Source organism: Hemicordylus capensis, chromosome 2, assembly GCF_027244095.1.
Source record: "Hemicordylus capensis ecotype Gifberg chromosome 2, rHemCap1.1.pri, whole genome shotgun sequence".
Lineage (NCBI taxonomy): Eukaryota > Metazoa > Chordata > Lepidosauria > Squamata > Cordylidae > Hemicordylus > Hemicordylus capensis.
The window spans coordinates 227,584,696-227,600,476 of record NC_069658.1 but is presented as its reverse complement, the minus strand read 5'-3'; the positions used below and the strand labels follow the sequence as shown (position 1 = coordinate 227,600,476).

Genomic DNA, 15,781 nt, shown 5'->3' with positions numbered 1-15,781 from the left:
TGAATATTTGTTTTTGATTTTTGTTTAGGTCCTGTGGCCATTAACTGATGTGGTCACTGGTTCCCCCAAGTTGAAGAAGGATCCGTCAAATTCCTGTCAGAAGCTGCTCTTTGGGGGGATTCTACAGCAGGGCCAGACATGGGATACCTCACTGGGTAAGGAATTTTTCCTCCTGCCTGTGTTTCTGAGTACTATGAAGTACTCAGTACTGAGTACTCCTTTTATAATGCCTTGATCCTGAATGTGAGAGCAGCATTTGTCTAGCATCCACTGGAGCTTATTAACAATCTGGTAAAAGCTTTTTCTTCCACCACCTTTACATCCCCCATAGGCAATGAAGTGACATCCCTGATACTCGCAAAATCCTCTCCTTGTGTTGGAGCAGAAACTTTTTCCGTGCAGGAGGACCAGGTAGGGGAAGCATCATCACCGATAACAAGTGCAGGGCAGTTTGGGGGTCTCCAAAACCAAGGTAATTATGCAGCCCAATCCCTTTTAGTTGGGAATTTTATTTTATTTTTTAAACCTTTTTTATATCCCGCTCTTCCTTCAAGGAGCCCAGAGCGGTGTACTACATACTTAAGTTTCTCCTCACAACAACCCTGTGAAGTGGGTTAGGCTGAGAGAGAAGTGACTGGCCCAGAGTCACCCAAGTATCATGGCCCAGAGTCACCCAAGTATCATGGCTGAATGGGGATTTGAACTCGGGTCTCCCTGATCCTAGTCCAGCACTCTAACCACTGCACCACGCTGGAAATGGACTGAAGAGACCTGATTCATCTGGTCAGTTGCAGAATGCCATACTAACCAGATGTATAACCGTTCACAAGGATACTAATAATACATTTCCCTCTTGGATGGCTTATTTGTTAAAAACAAAAAAACCTATCATATCACTTCTTGTGCCCAAGGCAGAATACAGTGATGTTAAAAGTCCTGCACCATTTTAAAAAGCAAGCAGAAAACTAGTAACCACATCATTAAGCTTTCCACATACCACCAAACAGGGGCTGTGAGCTGTGACATTAGCACTTGATGCTTTGAGTTCTATGAGAAAATGCCCTTTTTCTCTGCCTCAGATTTGTCTCGTAGATTATTTTTATTTCATTTGTTTAAGACGATATAGTGGCATTGATATACACATACTTCCCTGCTCCAGACAAGATTTAAGACCTCTCTGAATGCATAGATAAAACAAATAAAAACAAAGATCTTACAAACTTGAGCAAACGCGTTTCGGTGTTAAAACATCATTGTCAATGCTCTATCTCAAACAGCTGGAGACTCCAACTGTAAGAGATAGAGCACTGACAATAATGTTTTAACACTGAAATACATTTGCTCGGGTTTGTAAGATCTTCATTTGTTTATTAAGAAAACTTTCCTGCTGCTTTGCCTCCATCAAGGGCACCCAAGCAACTCCCCAGAGCAGTGGTTTTCAAGCATCTTTTCTTCCGACCTACTTGGAGGCTCAAAATAAGAATTTATTCTCAAAAAAGCCTTCATAAGATCACTGGGATCATAGAGAGCAACGATGCACCAGTGCAGAGAGAAAGAGCAGCTGAACAGAACTTCACAACCAACTGGGCCAGTGTCGCAGAGAATATATATCCCCGAGGGTTGCACAGCCCTTGGGTGGCACAGAGGGCTTCCTGGAGCAGGGCAGGGCATCCAAAATTGCTGCTCCACTGCTACCAGTGCAGGTAGTTGGGCCATTTGGTTAGGCTGTTCTCTTGCTGCACTGGTATATCCTTGCTCTGTGTGTTAGCTCTTATTGGGCAATGCAAGCAATTTGAACAACATTACATTTAACTGCTGCCTGATTTTAATTGATTCCTCCCCCACCCTTTACAGGGACCAGTGACCTTTGAGGAAGTGGCTGTGCATTTCTCGGAGGAGGAGTGGGCTCTACTGGATCTTGCCCAAAGGGTGCTGCACAAGGAAGTCATGGAGGAGAATTCTGGGAATTTGGCTTCTCTGGGTAAGGTCCTCTCTTTGCTCTTGGCTTATAGCTGACAAAGGTGTGGATTTCTGGTCATGTTCTTTACTGTGAGCAAGGATTTCGCCAGGGGGTAGGTGTCTGGGCCCATGACCCGGATAATGCTGCAGAGGCCTAGCACCTACACCTATTGGAAGGAGAGCTGGTCTTGTGGTAGCAAGCATGAATTGTCCCTTTTGCTAAGCAGGGTCCACCCTGCTTTGCATTTGAATGGGAGATGTGTGTGAGCACTGTAAGATATTCCCCTCAAGGGATTGGTCTGCTCTGGGAAGAGTATCTGCATGCTTACATGCAGAAAGTTCCAAGTTCCCTCCCTGGCAGTATCTCCAAGATAGGGCTGAGAGAGACTCCTGCCTGTAACCTTGGAGAAGCCGCTGCCAGTCTGTGTAGAATGTAGACAATAGTGAGGTAGATGGACCAATAGTCTGACTCAGTCTAAGGCAGCTTCCTATGTTCCTACCTTTGTCTCTGTTCCTGGCAGGATTCAGATATCTCTTCCCAGGGAGGAAAACCCTGACCGGGTAGCCCTTTTCAGAGATAGGCAAGGACGTTCTAGCAGGGGTGCGATGGGTTGACAGTCTTCTCTTCCCTATGCTGAGGCATGACAGAAAGGGACACCGACTGCTCCTAGATGGGGATCCTAATTTAGATTTTCTTTACCTACCCCTAACCCATTTCATCCACTCTTTGGTTTTATTGCAAGTGAGGATTTCACTAAGGAGGTGTTTGGCTGTGCCTTGGCTGGTCTGGATGAGGCTGCTATGCCTCAGCACCTTCCTGGAGGATTCTCTCATAGGGAGTTGGTCCTGTGGTAGCAAGCATGACTTGTCCCCTTTGCTAAGCAGGGTCTGTCCTGGTTGCATTTGAATAGGAGACTACATGTGTGAGCACTGTCAGATATTCCCCTCAGGGGATGGGGCCACTCTGGGAAGAGCATCTGCAAGTTTCATCCCTGGCATCTCCAAAATAAGGAGGAGAGAGACTCCTGCCTGCAACCTTGGAGAAGCCACTGCCAGTCTGTGTAGACAATACTGAGCTAGATAGACCAATGGTCTGACTCAGTATATGGCAGCTGCCCATGTAATGGCTGCTCATGGGAACTCTCTGTCCATACTGGATGAAATGGGTGTTCTAAGGCAGGGGTAAGCCACCTTGACTCTCCAGCTATTTCTGAATTACAGCCCCCATCAAATTGCAGCTGGGGATTGTGGGAGTTGTCATTCAGCAACAGCTAGAAAGCCAAGGTTGCCTACCTTTCTTTTAAAGTTCCTGTTTGCTATGATGAGGCATGGCAAAGAGGGACACCAGCTTCTCTGTGACAGGGATCCTGAATTGTGTTTCATTTCACAAGCGCCAAAGCTCTGCTGTTGGTCTGGGCAGCTGCTTAAGAACATGAGAACAGCCCAGCTGGATCAGGCCTAAGGCCTATCTAGTCCAGCATCCTGTTTCCCACAGTGGCCCACCAGAGGCCTCAGGGAAGCCCACAGGCAAGAGCTGGGTTCATGCCCTCTCTCCTGCTGTTGAGCCCCTGAAACTGAGATTGAGAGGCATCGTGCCTCTGAGGCTGGAGATGGCTAGTAGCCAGTCGTAGACTTGTCATCCCTTCAGGCCTGCTTCGCCCTGTCTCATTCAAGGCCAGGATGAAGTTGGCAAGGATGACGTTGGCAAGTTGGGACAAATAAAGTCACTGGCTGACCTACTGAGCAATGTTCTGTGTGCCTTTTAATGGACCGTGTGCACAGTTCAGACACCCTTTCTGCAAATGCAAAGATTGTATACACACAGTTGTGCGATGGGCAGCCATTATTTCCAGTTGGGCAGGAGCACTCTTGTGCAACTGCATTTAAAACACGGATGGAACGTTGTGAAATATGTCTGTCCTGACTGAAAGGGACTGAGTCTCAAGATGCTTTTAAGCTTTGTGGGGGGGCCTAATTTCCTTAAGGAAAGTAAGCTTTTGAGATCATGTGTGTGTCTATCAACTTCACAATGCCTGGACCGATTAGAACCAAATTTGGAACATTTGTAGGGACACAAAGGGACACCTTGATGGTGTAGTTTGTGAGGCTGTCATTCACCCCAGTTCATTTTGGCAGCTGCATGACCATTTGAGGCCCAAGTGGGCTAACTAGTGAACTGCCTAACCGATTTGAACCAAATTTGGCACAGTTATAGGGACACCTCAACAGCCTAGTTTGTGATGTCATCCACCGCAGTTCAAGATGGCGACGTGTGAACATTTGAGGCCCAAGTGGGCTAACTTGTAAATGTGCTGAGTTTAATAAAACAAGAACTTCTGGTAATAACTAATCTGCCTACTTTCCTTTCATTATCATCTTAATTGATAATTAATTAAGGTGAATTAATCAAGATTATCAATTAAGATGATAATGAAAGGAAAATAGGCAGATTAGTTATTACCAGAAGTTCTTGTTTTATTAAACTCAACACATTTCAGCCACAAGGCCTTCTTTAGGGTCAATTGTTCGTATTAATTTACAAGATATCTCTGATGAAAAGTGCTATTCATTAACTGCACTGTGGACAGCTGACGATACTCCGCCAGTTTCCGTGAGGTTATCCCGAGCACGTACCTGGGCAACTCTCTCTTTCTCTCCTTCTCCTATTGAAGAGGAAGTCATTTCGATTATTATACCTTCTCTAGTCTTCATTCCCTGTATTTTTGGATGGAACAGGGTTGGGGGCAATGCATTCCTTCCACCGAATCTCTCTTTCACATAAGTTGGAATGGAGATGTGGCACCCATAAGGGTCCTTCTCTCATTTGGGGCGGGGGGGGGTGACCTTCACCTTGACTTCCAGCCCAGAAATCTTTCCCCCTTTTCCATTCTTCCCTCTGGGATTTCACACACACACACTTTTTTTTTTACATTTGAAAAACAATATTCTCTCTTTCCTTCTCTGTCCCAAAGATGAAACAGCCATGAGAGAGATCAGGGCAGACAGTTTCCCCAGAGAAGGCCTTGCACCAGAAGAAGCGCCGGGGAGTCTGCTGGGAGGGCCCGGAGAACATGTTTTCGCTCTGAGTAAGGCTGCTGAAAATGGGTGCCCCTCTGTGAAAGGGGAAGCAAGCAGGGAATAGACATGTTATATTTTAGATTACGATTGGGATTAGGATTTAGGATAGATTAAGGATTAGGATTTGTAATACGCAGGGAAAATCCATGTGGCACAAGAGAGACATGAGATCCATTTTTGAGACAAAAGTCCCTGCAGAACCAGGCCTTGGGAGACTTGGGAGAATGTAGATGAAACACACACCAGACAGCACTGAGGAGTCTGCTTTAATGCTGGACATAGGAAGCTGCCATATACTGAGTCAGACCATTGGTCCATCTAGCTCAGATTGTCTTCACAGACTGGCAGCGGCTTCTCCAAGGTTGCAGGCAGGAATCTCTCTCAGTTCTATCTTGGAGATACCAGGGAGGGAACCTGAAACCTAGATACTCTTCCCAGAACAGTTCCATCCCCTAAGGGGAATATCTTACAGTGCTCATACTTCTAGTCTCCCATTCATATGCAACCAGGGTAGACCCTGCTTAGCTAAGGGGACAAGTCATGCTTGCTACCACAAGACCAGCTCTCCTCTCCTCTGGTCTTCCCAGATGTTGCTGAACTACAACTCCCATCATCCCCAGCCACAAGTACGAGCTTTATTTCGATCAGTGACCAGAACAAACACAAGCAAAAGGAAAAAGAAAATACAACATCATAAAATAGTAGTACGCAACTTACATGCAACGTAACAAAACTTGGCCACAGAATTAGTGCTCATACTATCAAATTTAGTCAGTAATAAATCAAGATAAAAGTCATCTGAGCGGCCAGGAAAAGACTTCAACAGGGGTGAGATAAAATCTAAACGGGCATCCCTGTAGAGGTCACAGTAAAGAATAAAATGTGCAGTCGACTCAATAGCACCTGAGCCACAAGGGCAGAGGCGCAAAACATAAGGAATCCCCTTGAACCTTCCCTTAAGCACAGATGTTGGAAGAACATTAAGACGTGCAAGGGTCAAGGCACGCCTGAATTTAGGAAAAGTTATGTTACTTAGGTAATCAGCAGGCTTAAGATTGTAGAGCTGGTTACCTATATACAAACCTCTAGATATTTTGGAGGCTTCAACCTGTAGGTCAGTATCAATTATTCGCTGTTTAATAACCTTCGTAGCTGTAGTAGAGCCCATCCTAACAAGTTCTTCAAGTGGGATCCCATAAAGTTGAGATTTTATTTTAAGCGACCGTTTCCATCTCGAATCAAAGGAGTCGGTCATAATAAGAGGGACTAATCCCACTTGTGAGAACTTCAGTTTTAACCAGAATAGGAAAATACATTTCCAATAAGCCGATTCCAAAGTATAGAGGCCTGCCTCCCGTCTAATAGCAGCATTTGAGACACTATTTGGGACCTGGAAGATGGATCTAAGAAATTTTGTCTGTATGGCCTCCAGAGGTGAAAAATTGCAGAAAGGGCCCAATTGTGCACCATATGTAAGCTGTGGGTGTACTTTAGCTGCAAAGAGTTTAATAGCAGCAGGTATATATGCAGCGCCCTTCGTGAAATAAAAAGATCTAATTAAGTTGGCCGAAAGCTGAGCTTTCTGTATGGTATAGTTCAGGTGGGCCTGACGGCCTCCCGAAGCATGGAAGACTATGCCAAGGTATTTAAATATTTTAACTTGTTCAATTAATTGGCCATTTATTTTCCATACATGGGGCTTGGGGCGTTTGGCAAATACCAGTACTTTAGTTTTCTGGTAGTTTACCTCAATGGCCTCCTCTGCACAAAAAGAGCTAAGTGATGCAAGTGCCCGCCTTAGGCCGACTGGAGTCAGTGACAGGAGAACCATGTCATCGGCATACAGGAGAATTGATATATGTTTATGAGCCAGTTTGGGCGGATGAATAGAAGGAGCATTCATATGAGTTACTATGGAGTTAATATAGATGTTAAACAAAAAAGGGGCTAAAATACACCCTTGTCTGACTCCTCTATGTGTGGGGATTTCAGCAGATAAGTGACCCCGTACACTACAACGAACTCTTAAGGATGTATTTTCATGTAGCTTATAAATTAGTAATAGGAGACGCTTATCTATGGATAAATCCCTCAACTTAGCCCAAAGGCGGCCCCTAGAGATGGAATCAAAGGCAGATTTTAAGTCGATAAATGCCGCATAGAGGGCAGAGCCAGGTTTACAAGTATATTTCTCAACCAGATGTTGGAGTATAAAGGCCTGCTCAATGGTCGATCGGTCTTCACGAAATCCGGCTTGTTCAGGAGCCAGGATGTTATAGGCATCAATCCAGTCAGCCAGTTTTATCAGGAGATGTTTCGCATATAATTTAGAGATAATACTCAAGAGGCTAATTGGGCGGTAATTTGCGGGATCTTGTCTGCTTCCTTTTTTATAAATAGGGATAATTAAAGCAACCCCCCAATCCTGAGGAATTTTCGCAGTCTTATCGATAAATGAGAATAATGACGCAAGAACAGGGGCCCACCATTCTAAGTTAGTGCGTATAATCTCAATAATGATGCGGTCGATCCCGGGAGCTTTACCGGATTTAGTTTGTTTGACAAGGGCCTCAATTTCTGAGCATGTAACTGGGTTCCAATAGGAAAGGTCAGAGGTATTTAATTCTAGCTTAGCTTCTGTAGGATCAGTTTGACTGTAGAGTTTGTGGAAATGACGCTCCCATGATTCCGCGGGAACAATAAAGGTCGGCGAGGAGGGAGCTCTCACGTGAGGAGAAGAGATCAGTCGCCAAAACCTTGTTTGATTCCTTGATTTAGCCGCGTCAATTAGTTCAGACCATTTTTCTTTAGTAAATTGGAATTTCTTGGATTTCAACAATTTCTTATATTGATGCCTCAGATTAAGTAAATCCTGCGAACTGAATACAGAGGTACCTTCAGCATGGGATTTAAAAGCCTGAATGAGGGCCCTCTTGGCAGCGCGACACTCAGAATCAAACCATGGACGGGAGGGGGTTTTATGGTGCTGACTAGCTGGTGGACAGGAGTTGGTGAGCATGGGTGAAAGGAGACTAATTAGGCTATCATAAAGATCTAAGATAGATGGAGAGGAAATCTGTAATCCTTTCCCAACTAGGGCATCTCGCAGAGAGATGGCATCCTGAGAATTTAGGAACAAGCTTACTTGATTAAGCAAGAAAGGAGACCATCTCACTCGCTGGTGTATAGGTCCATCATTCCTGCAAAGATCTTGTCTGCAGTCTAACCTAACAAGGCCTTTCCAACCAATATTCAGAAGCAGGGGGAAATGATCGCTCTCTGGTCGATTAACAACTTGAAAGTTCCTAACAGCTGAGGCCAAACCACGAGAAATAGCCATATAGTCAATTAAGGAAGGTCTAGCTCCCGCCCAATGAGTAAACTCTGCGGGAAAATCAGTGTGAACCGCTCCATTAAGACAGTGCAAATCCAACTTATTAAATGACTGAAGTAAGGTTAAACCGGAAGCATTAGCTCTAAAGTCTTTAGAGCGTCTAACGATTAAAGGGAATGGAGGTTCTACAGTTGGAGGGTAACAGTGAAATTTGGAATAAAGAGCTCGATCATCCAAACCAGTACGGGCATTGAAGTCTCCCGCCAGTACATAATGTGAATTATGCTGTGAGATCTGGATATCAGTAATAAATGCTTCCAAATTTAGCCATACCCCCCTAACACAAGAGTGTGAACCTAAAGGTGGGATATAGATGTTTATCAGCACTAAACTGAAAACCCCAGAAGTAAGTAGAACAGCTAATGCATAAGGGTCAAGGGAGCCAAGATAAGTCAATTTGCATTGCAGAGATGTAGATACAAGGACCGCAAGACCACCCTTCGGTCTACCCCTGCCCCCCTCAGCCTTGGCAGCTAGTAGAAAAGGTGTATAACCAGGGAGAAAAAGGTCTCCTGTTAGCCAAGTTTCTTGGATCATCAAAATGTCAAAGTGGGAAACAAAAGTTGAAAAGTCCGGGTCACGACGTTTGCTGTTCCAACCGCCGACATTCCAGGCTAAGATCGATATCTGTTCTGGCCCAGCCAAAAGTCAATCAGTTGGAATCTGGGTAGCCGCGGGAGTAGAGTTAGTTTCAGGTTCACATAGAGTGGCATCAGTGGCCAGGGGTTCTGGCAACAAAGAGCAGTTGGGGATATTGGTTGGTGCAGATAATCTGGAAGTAGAGGTAGGATCATCTTGAGGAGATGGAGTAGTTGAAATGCAAATCAGGCTTGTGTCATCATCAGAGGAGAGAACAATAGGGTCTTCTGTAACTCTTAGAGTAGCAGAAGAAGGGGAAGGTGAGGCACTTGCAGTATCAACAGCGTTAGCGGTAGCATCCTTATAAGTTGGAAATGAGGGACCATTATCGTTGTCATCTGGGAGAGGCCTAGCACCAGTCTTTTTTAAAGCTTTAGCAGGGGAAGAGTGCTGTTTAGAATCTAGCAAGGAAAAAATTGCACAGAAATGGGGGTCGTTTGCCAAGCCCGCCCAATGGTCTTCCTCAATTTGGCCATTTTCTTGTAATGCCATGTGTACCAATTTCAACGTATCCACATCCACTGGAACGTCAGCAGATAGATGGTTAACTGGAGAGGAATTCCCAGCTGTGGAGAGAGAAGCAGCCTGACTTTGTTTACTCAGTTCAGCCAAATCGTTGGCTACCTCAAGCAAGGACTTTATAGTATCCGGTTGGGGAAGTATATCAGCATAGTCCTGTAATGCAGAAATAAGCTTTGGAGCAGCATAAGAGTTTAAAATTTCTGCCTCAGCTCCTTTCTCTTGGGAGGGAGTCTTAATTGAAAGTACACAGGGATGCTGACCTTGAGGTATGGAATGCGATGTTGTCTTAGGCCTGGATGTTTTGCTGCTTAGCTTAGTTCTCTCAAGGCTGCGAGGCTGAGGGCGAGGCGCAGAGAGTGGCGGATTTATCTCCCTCATAGCTAGAGGTTTAACAGTAGCATTTACAAAACATCTCTGGGTTGAAATATTGAATCTGGCCAGATACTCTCTTGATCGAAAAAATAACTCTGGGAAGCTGGAATTCCTGAATGTGAGTAGAATCCTCTGGTTATGATTCACAACTGGTAAATGTTCATATTTAATAAGGTCATAGCTTGAGATAGAACGGGCAGTTAAGGAGCTTAATGAGCGAAGAATAGCAGATTTGTGGATCCAGTTATAACGATAGCATGACTGACGAGGAACAGAAAGCATAACACAATTAGGTTGAAGTCTGAGGTTAGCTTTGTTGTCAGGTGGAGGGAATGATATACGATTTAATTGCCCATTAACCGATAGCCCATTAACCGGTGAGGCTGTCTTTGTTTTAGTATTGCCTTCACGATGGAAACAGGAGCAAGACTGGCTTTGGGTTAAAACAAGCTTCATGATCTCACTTGTTTTAGATTCCAGTCTCTTTAATGTTTGTAGAATATATTGCAGCGTATCTGCAGTTAAATTGCAGAATTGAGATAAAAGAACGTTTTGATCAATGCTACGCTGCGTCTTCTGTGAAGAGCCATTCAGGGGGGGGTCGACAAAATCATCCCCAGCAGCAGCTTCTGTGAAGGCACAAATATCCTCTAACGGGGCAAATCTGTTTTGTAGTGAAATAGGAGTCGAGGCACTCACCGAAGGCAAGAAAGAGTCCAACTTCAGCTTCTTGGTGCGTCTCTTTGACGCTGGGACTGAGGCAGGGAGACCAGCTCCTATGCAATTCCTTCTGCCCATCCTGGAGGGCTAAAAATAATCTCCCAAGTGATAAAAAGTAGAATAAAAAATATAAAATAATAAAATAGCAAAAAATAATCCAGAAAGAGAGGCCTCTACAGGGAAAAAAGAGAAAGAACTGGGGGAGCTGAGAGGAATCAAACTATCCGTCGGCCATGTTGGCTCCACCCTCTCCTCTCCTCTGGTCTTCCCAGATGTTGCTGAACTACAACTCCCATCATCCCCAGCCACAATAAATTGCAGCTGGGGATGATGGGAGTTGTAGTTCAGCAACATCTGGGAGGACCACAACTTGGGAATCACTGCTTTGTTGGAAGGAACAATGGGTACATTAAGCAAACTAACATGTCAGGAAGGAAATTTAGTTATAACCTGCGAACTCCTGTTGGTACATTCCACCAGCAGCAGGACTGTGTGCTTACGCTGAATGCTTAGAGCAACTCTAAGTCTTTAGAAGGGGTGTGGAAGCAGAACCCACGGCTTCTTCTCCGATGCACTGAATTGCACATGGACCCTAATCAACGGCTCCATTGCCCCACATGATGCTCTTACCTGATTTTGCTTCTTTTTTCAGTAGGTGATGGGTGGGATCATGATGAGAACAGTGACAGAGCACAGGAGGTGCTATTGGAAAGAAACCAGCTTCAAGAGATGGAGGCAAACTTCAGAAATGAATTGACAGAGAAGGAAGGGAAGACAACTGAGAAGCTGAGGAATAAATCCACTAGAGGGCAGGGTGGTGACTTCCATGAAGTTCCAGTTCAGCAAGGAAAGCAAAAAGGGAAAAGGAGAAATATCTGTCCAGCGTGTGGGAAAAGCTTCAGTCACAAATCGGATCTAAATGTCCATTGGAGAATCCACACAGGGGAGAAACCATTTCAGTGCCTGGAGTGTGGAAAGAGCTTTAGTCAGAGGGCCAACCTCACTGCTCACCAAAGAATACATACCGGAGAGAGACCGTATAATTGCTCAGATTGCGGGAAGAGTTTTTATGACAAATCGTACCTCCTTAAACACCAAAGAATCCACACAGGGGAGAAGCCATATAGCTGCCTGGTGTGTGAAAAGAGCTTCAGTCAGCTCACCAGTTTTACTTCCCATCAAAGAATCCACACAGGAGAGAAACCCTATAACTGCTCAGAATGTGAAAAGAGCTTTTATGACAAATCACACCTTCTTAGGCACCAAAGAATCCACACTGGGGAGAAACCGTATCTCTGCTTGGAGTGTGGAAAGAGTTTCAGCCAGATTACCAGCTTTACTACCCATCAAAGAATCCACACCGGAGAAAAACCCTTTGATTGCTCAGAATGCGGAAAGAGTTTTTATGACAAATCAAACCTCCTTAAACATCAAAAAATCCACACGGGAGAGAAACCTTATAAATGCCTGGTGTGTGAGAAGAACTTCAGTCAGAGAAAAAACCTTATTTCCCATCAGAGTATACACACGGGAGAGAAGCCGTATAAATGCACAGAGTGTGGGAAGAGCTTCAGGCAACGGACAGACCTGACTTCCCATCAGAAAATCCACACAGGGGAGAGACCATACCAATGCCTGGAGTGTGGAAAGAGCTTTTACAGAAAAGCAGACCTAAACAGACACCAGCGAATTCACACAGGGGTGGGAGGTCCAATTATTTCGTGGAGTGTGGAAATGGCTTCAGATGGTGCCCCCGTCTTATGTCCCATCAATGAGTTTGCAGCAGAAAACCAGTATATCATATCTGAGACTGAGCAGAATATTCGTAGCTAATTCATAGCTAATTGAGCTAATTGATCAGAAAATGCACTCCACCCCGCTCAGCCAGAGACATATTTGGACTGTGAGAAAGAGCATCTGACAGAACAAATGGTATAACATGCTTTGACTGCACCAAGATCTCTTGTGATAAATTAGATTTTAAGCCAGATTGCACCTCGTGGTGATTGCCTCTCAATTACAACTCTCCTCCTTTGACAATGACGAATGTTGGTCCCTTATTTCTGGTTTTTCCACGTGCAATCTCTCTTCACATACATTATAGGCTGTGGCTGACATCCTGTCAGAGGGCGCAAGCTTAAGCGTCAGAACTGGGAGAGGCAAAAACACTTGGGGTCTCGCCAGGAGGATGCTCCTGACCTGGGGGCTGCCGACAAGGCTCAAGAAGAGCTGGGAACACATCCAGCCAGATAGTTGGTTAGAAGCCAGAGGGACTAGAAAGGATTCAAGAGCCAGGGATGTGCTGCAGGTCCAGCTGGGGATCAGTCATCCTAGGGTATCGTTTGGGAGGAGAGCTGGTCTTGCAGTAGCAAGTATGAATTGCCTCCTTTGCTAAGCAGAGTTGGCCCTGGTTTGTATTTGGATGGGTGACCACCTGGGAGCACTGTCTGCTGCAAAATATTCCCCTTTTGGGATTGAGTCCTAACTCAGTGGTAGAGGATTTGCTTTGCATGCAGAAGGTCCCAGGTTCACTCTCTGGCATCTCCAGGTCGGGCTGGGAGAGACTCCTGCTTGAAACCTTGGGCAGCCGCTGCCAGTGTAGGCAATACTGAGCTAGATGGGCCCATGTTCTGACTCGGTAGAAGGCAGCTATGTTCCTAATTGGTGTGTGAGCATGCTAGAGTTGTAGCACAACATGAGCCTGAAAAGCCGTCTCTAGACCAGGGGTTCTCAACTTGCGGTCCTCTAGATGTTGTTGAACTACAACTCCCATTGTTCCCAGCCACAAGAAATTGTGGCTGGGGATTCTGGGAGTTGTAGTTTAGCAGGAGCTGGAGGACCACAGGTTGAGAACCCCTGGTCTAGACTTTGGACCACTGTGCCCTCTAAGAGGGATTCCCAGATGTTGTTGAATACAGCTTCCAGAATCCCCAGCTGCAGTGGCTTTTACTTGGGAATTATGGGCATTGTAGTCAACAACATCTGGGAATCTCTCTTCAAGGGAACACTGCTACATCCCTCTGCAGGTGCTTCATCAGGATGTCATCCTGTGTGCCTTACTATGTGTTATGAGAGATTTACGCACCAAAAGTTCTGTAATTACTGGTCCAAGATTATTTTATTTATTCTGTAATTACTGGTCCAAGATTATTTTATTTATTGTTTTATTTCTATACCGCTGTTCATTAAAATAATCCCAAAATGGTTTGCAATATAATTAAAACAATGCACCATTACAATACAAATTAAAAGTACAACTATTTTTCTATGTTGTACCAATATACAAAAGTACAAATCGATTTTAAACTCTTTAATTTGTTTTTATCAGACAGTTTTTATTGTATTTTGCAAATTTCTAACTGCTTTTACTCTGTTTTATATTGTGTTTTAACCTCTGTGCCCCGCCTAGACATGTACATATCAGGTGGTATAAAAATGTAATAAAATGAATAGATATTAATTATAAAAATAATATATCTCTATTTAAAAGTTTAAAAACTTCTATAAAAAAGTAACACAAAAAGCTGTACTCTTATATCAAAGCCTTGGTTGCCTGCACACTGCCCGGGATCTTGTCCACATCCTCAGGCTGCACCAGCTGAAAAGAATCCAGCACGATAGAGCCAAATGGTACCCAAGGCACATCTGGCGGGGCTGCCAAAATCCTGGAATCCAAATTGGCATGGATGCGAGTGACTTTATTTGCAAAGTAGTGATAATGGTAAATCAATTAAGCGGCATACAGATCTCGGCCATGGGATGTGGTGATGGTTACTCCAGCTTGGATGGCTTTAAAAGGGGCTTAGACAGAATCATGGAGGGACAGTGGCTACTAGTCTAGTGGCTATAGGTCACCTCCAGCTGCTGAGGCACAATGCCTCTCAATACTAGTTGCAGGGGAGTGACAGCAAGAGAGAGGCGTCTGATGGGCCACTGTGTGAAACAGGATGCTGGACTGGATAGGCCTGGGGCCTGATCCAGCAGGGCTGTTCCTATGTTCATGCAAACTGATCACAGCAGGCTCTAGATAGTTCTTCCCCCATTGCACAGGAGGATGTGTGAAGCTATAACTTTGCTGCATGAAAAGCCTCCGCTGGTTGATTACCATTCAACCAGCTTGCATAAACTCTGTTGTGTTTTCCTTCTGCTTTATTATTATTATTATTTTATTTTTTGTTTACACAGTCAGTCAGGTGTTATTGACTGGTTTGTTTGATCCAGACATCGAGTCCTTCCCGAGGACCTGGGATGGCTGAATTTTGTTATCAATATCGTTGTTGTTATATATATCGTCACAGAATATAGGCTGTTCCCAGTAAAGTTGCTTTTTGTAATTGGCTGATGGTGATTTCTGTGGCCCCTATGGTGCTGAGGTGCTCTTCAAAGTCTTTTGGAATTGCACCTAGGACACCAATTACTACTGGGATTATTTTGGTCTTCTTCTGCCACAGCCTTTCAATTTCAATTTGTAGATCTTTGTATTTTGTTGTTTTTTCGATTTCTTTTTCTTCGATTCTGCTATCCCCTGGTATTGCTATGTTGATTATTTTGACTTGTTTTTCTTTCTTCTTGACTACACTTATAGCTGGTGTATTGTGTGGCAGATGTTTGTCTGTTTGTAGTTGGAAGTCCCATAATATTTTTACATCTTCATTTTCTACCCCTTTTTCAATTTTATGGTCCCACCAGTCTTTGACTACAGGTAGCATGTATTTTTTGCAGATGTTCCAGTGTATCATCCCTACTACCTTGTCATGTCTTGGTTTGTGGTCAGTCTGTGCGATCTTTTTACAATAGCTGATTAGGTAGTCCACTGTTTCATCTGCTGCGTTACTAAGGCGGCACTTGCTGTTTGTTGTTGGGGTTTTTTTACTTTTGCTGATTGCATTTGTTCTTAGTGCCTGTTCTTGTGCAGCCAATATTAAACCCTCTGTTTCTTCAAGTTGCCATTCTTAAGCCACTGCCAGGTCTTGGTGATGTTTGGTTTTTCCGGTTATATTGTGCAAACATTGACCATGCAGTGGCTTATTTTTCCATTTTTCTGCTCAGTTCTTGACTTGTTCGTTCTTGTAGGCATGCTTTGTTTCTTTGGTGTTT

General features: G+C 44.4%; 1 pseudogene; it reads left to right on the top strand.

Moving 5' to 3' along the window:
- LOC128345484 (zinc finger protein 420-like) overlaps window positions 1-15,781 on the top strand; it is a 49,473-nt pseudogene that overhangs the window by 4,638 nt on the left and 29,054 nt on the right.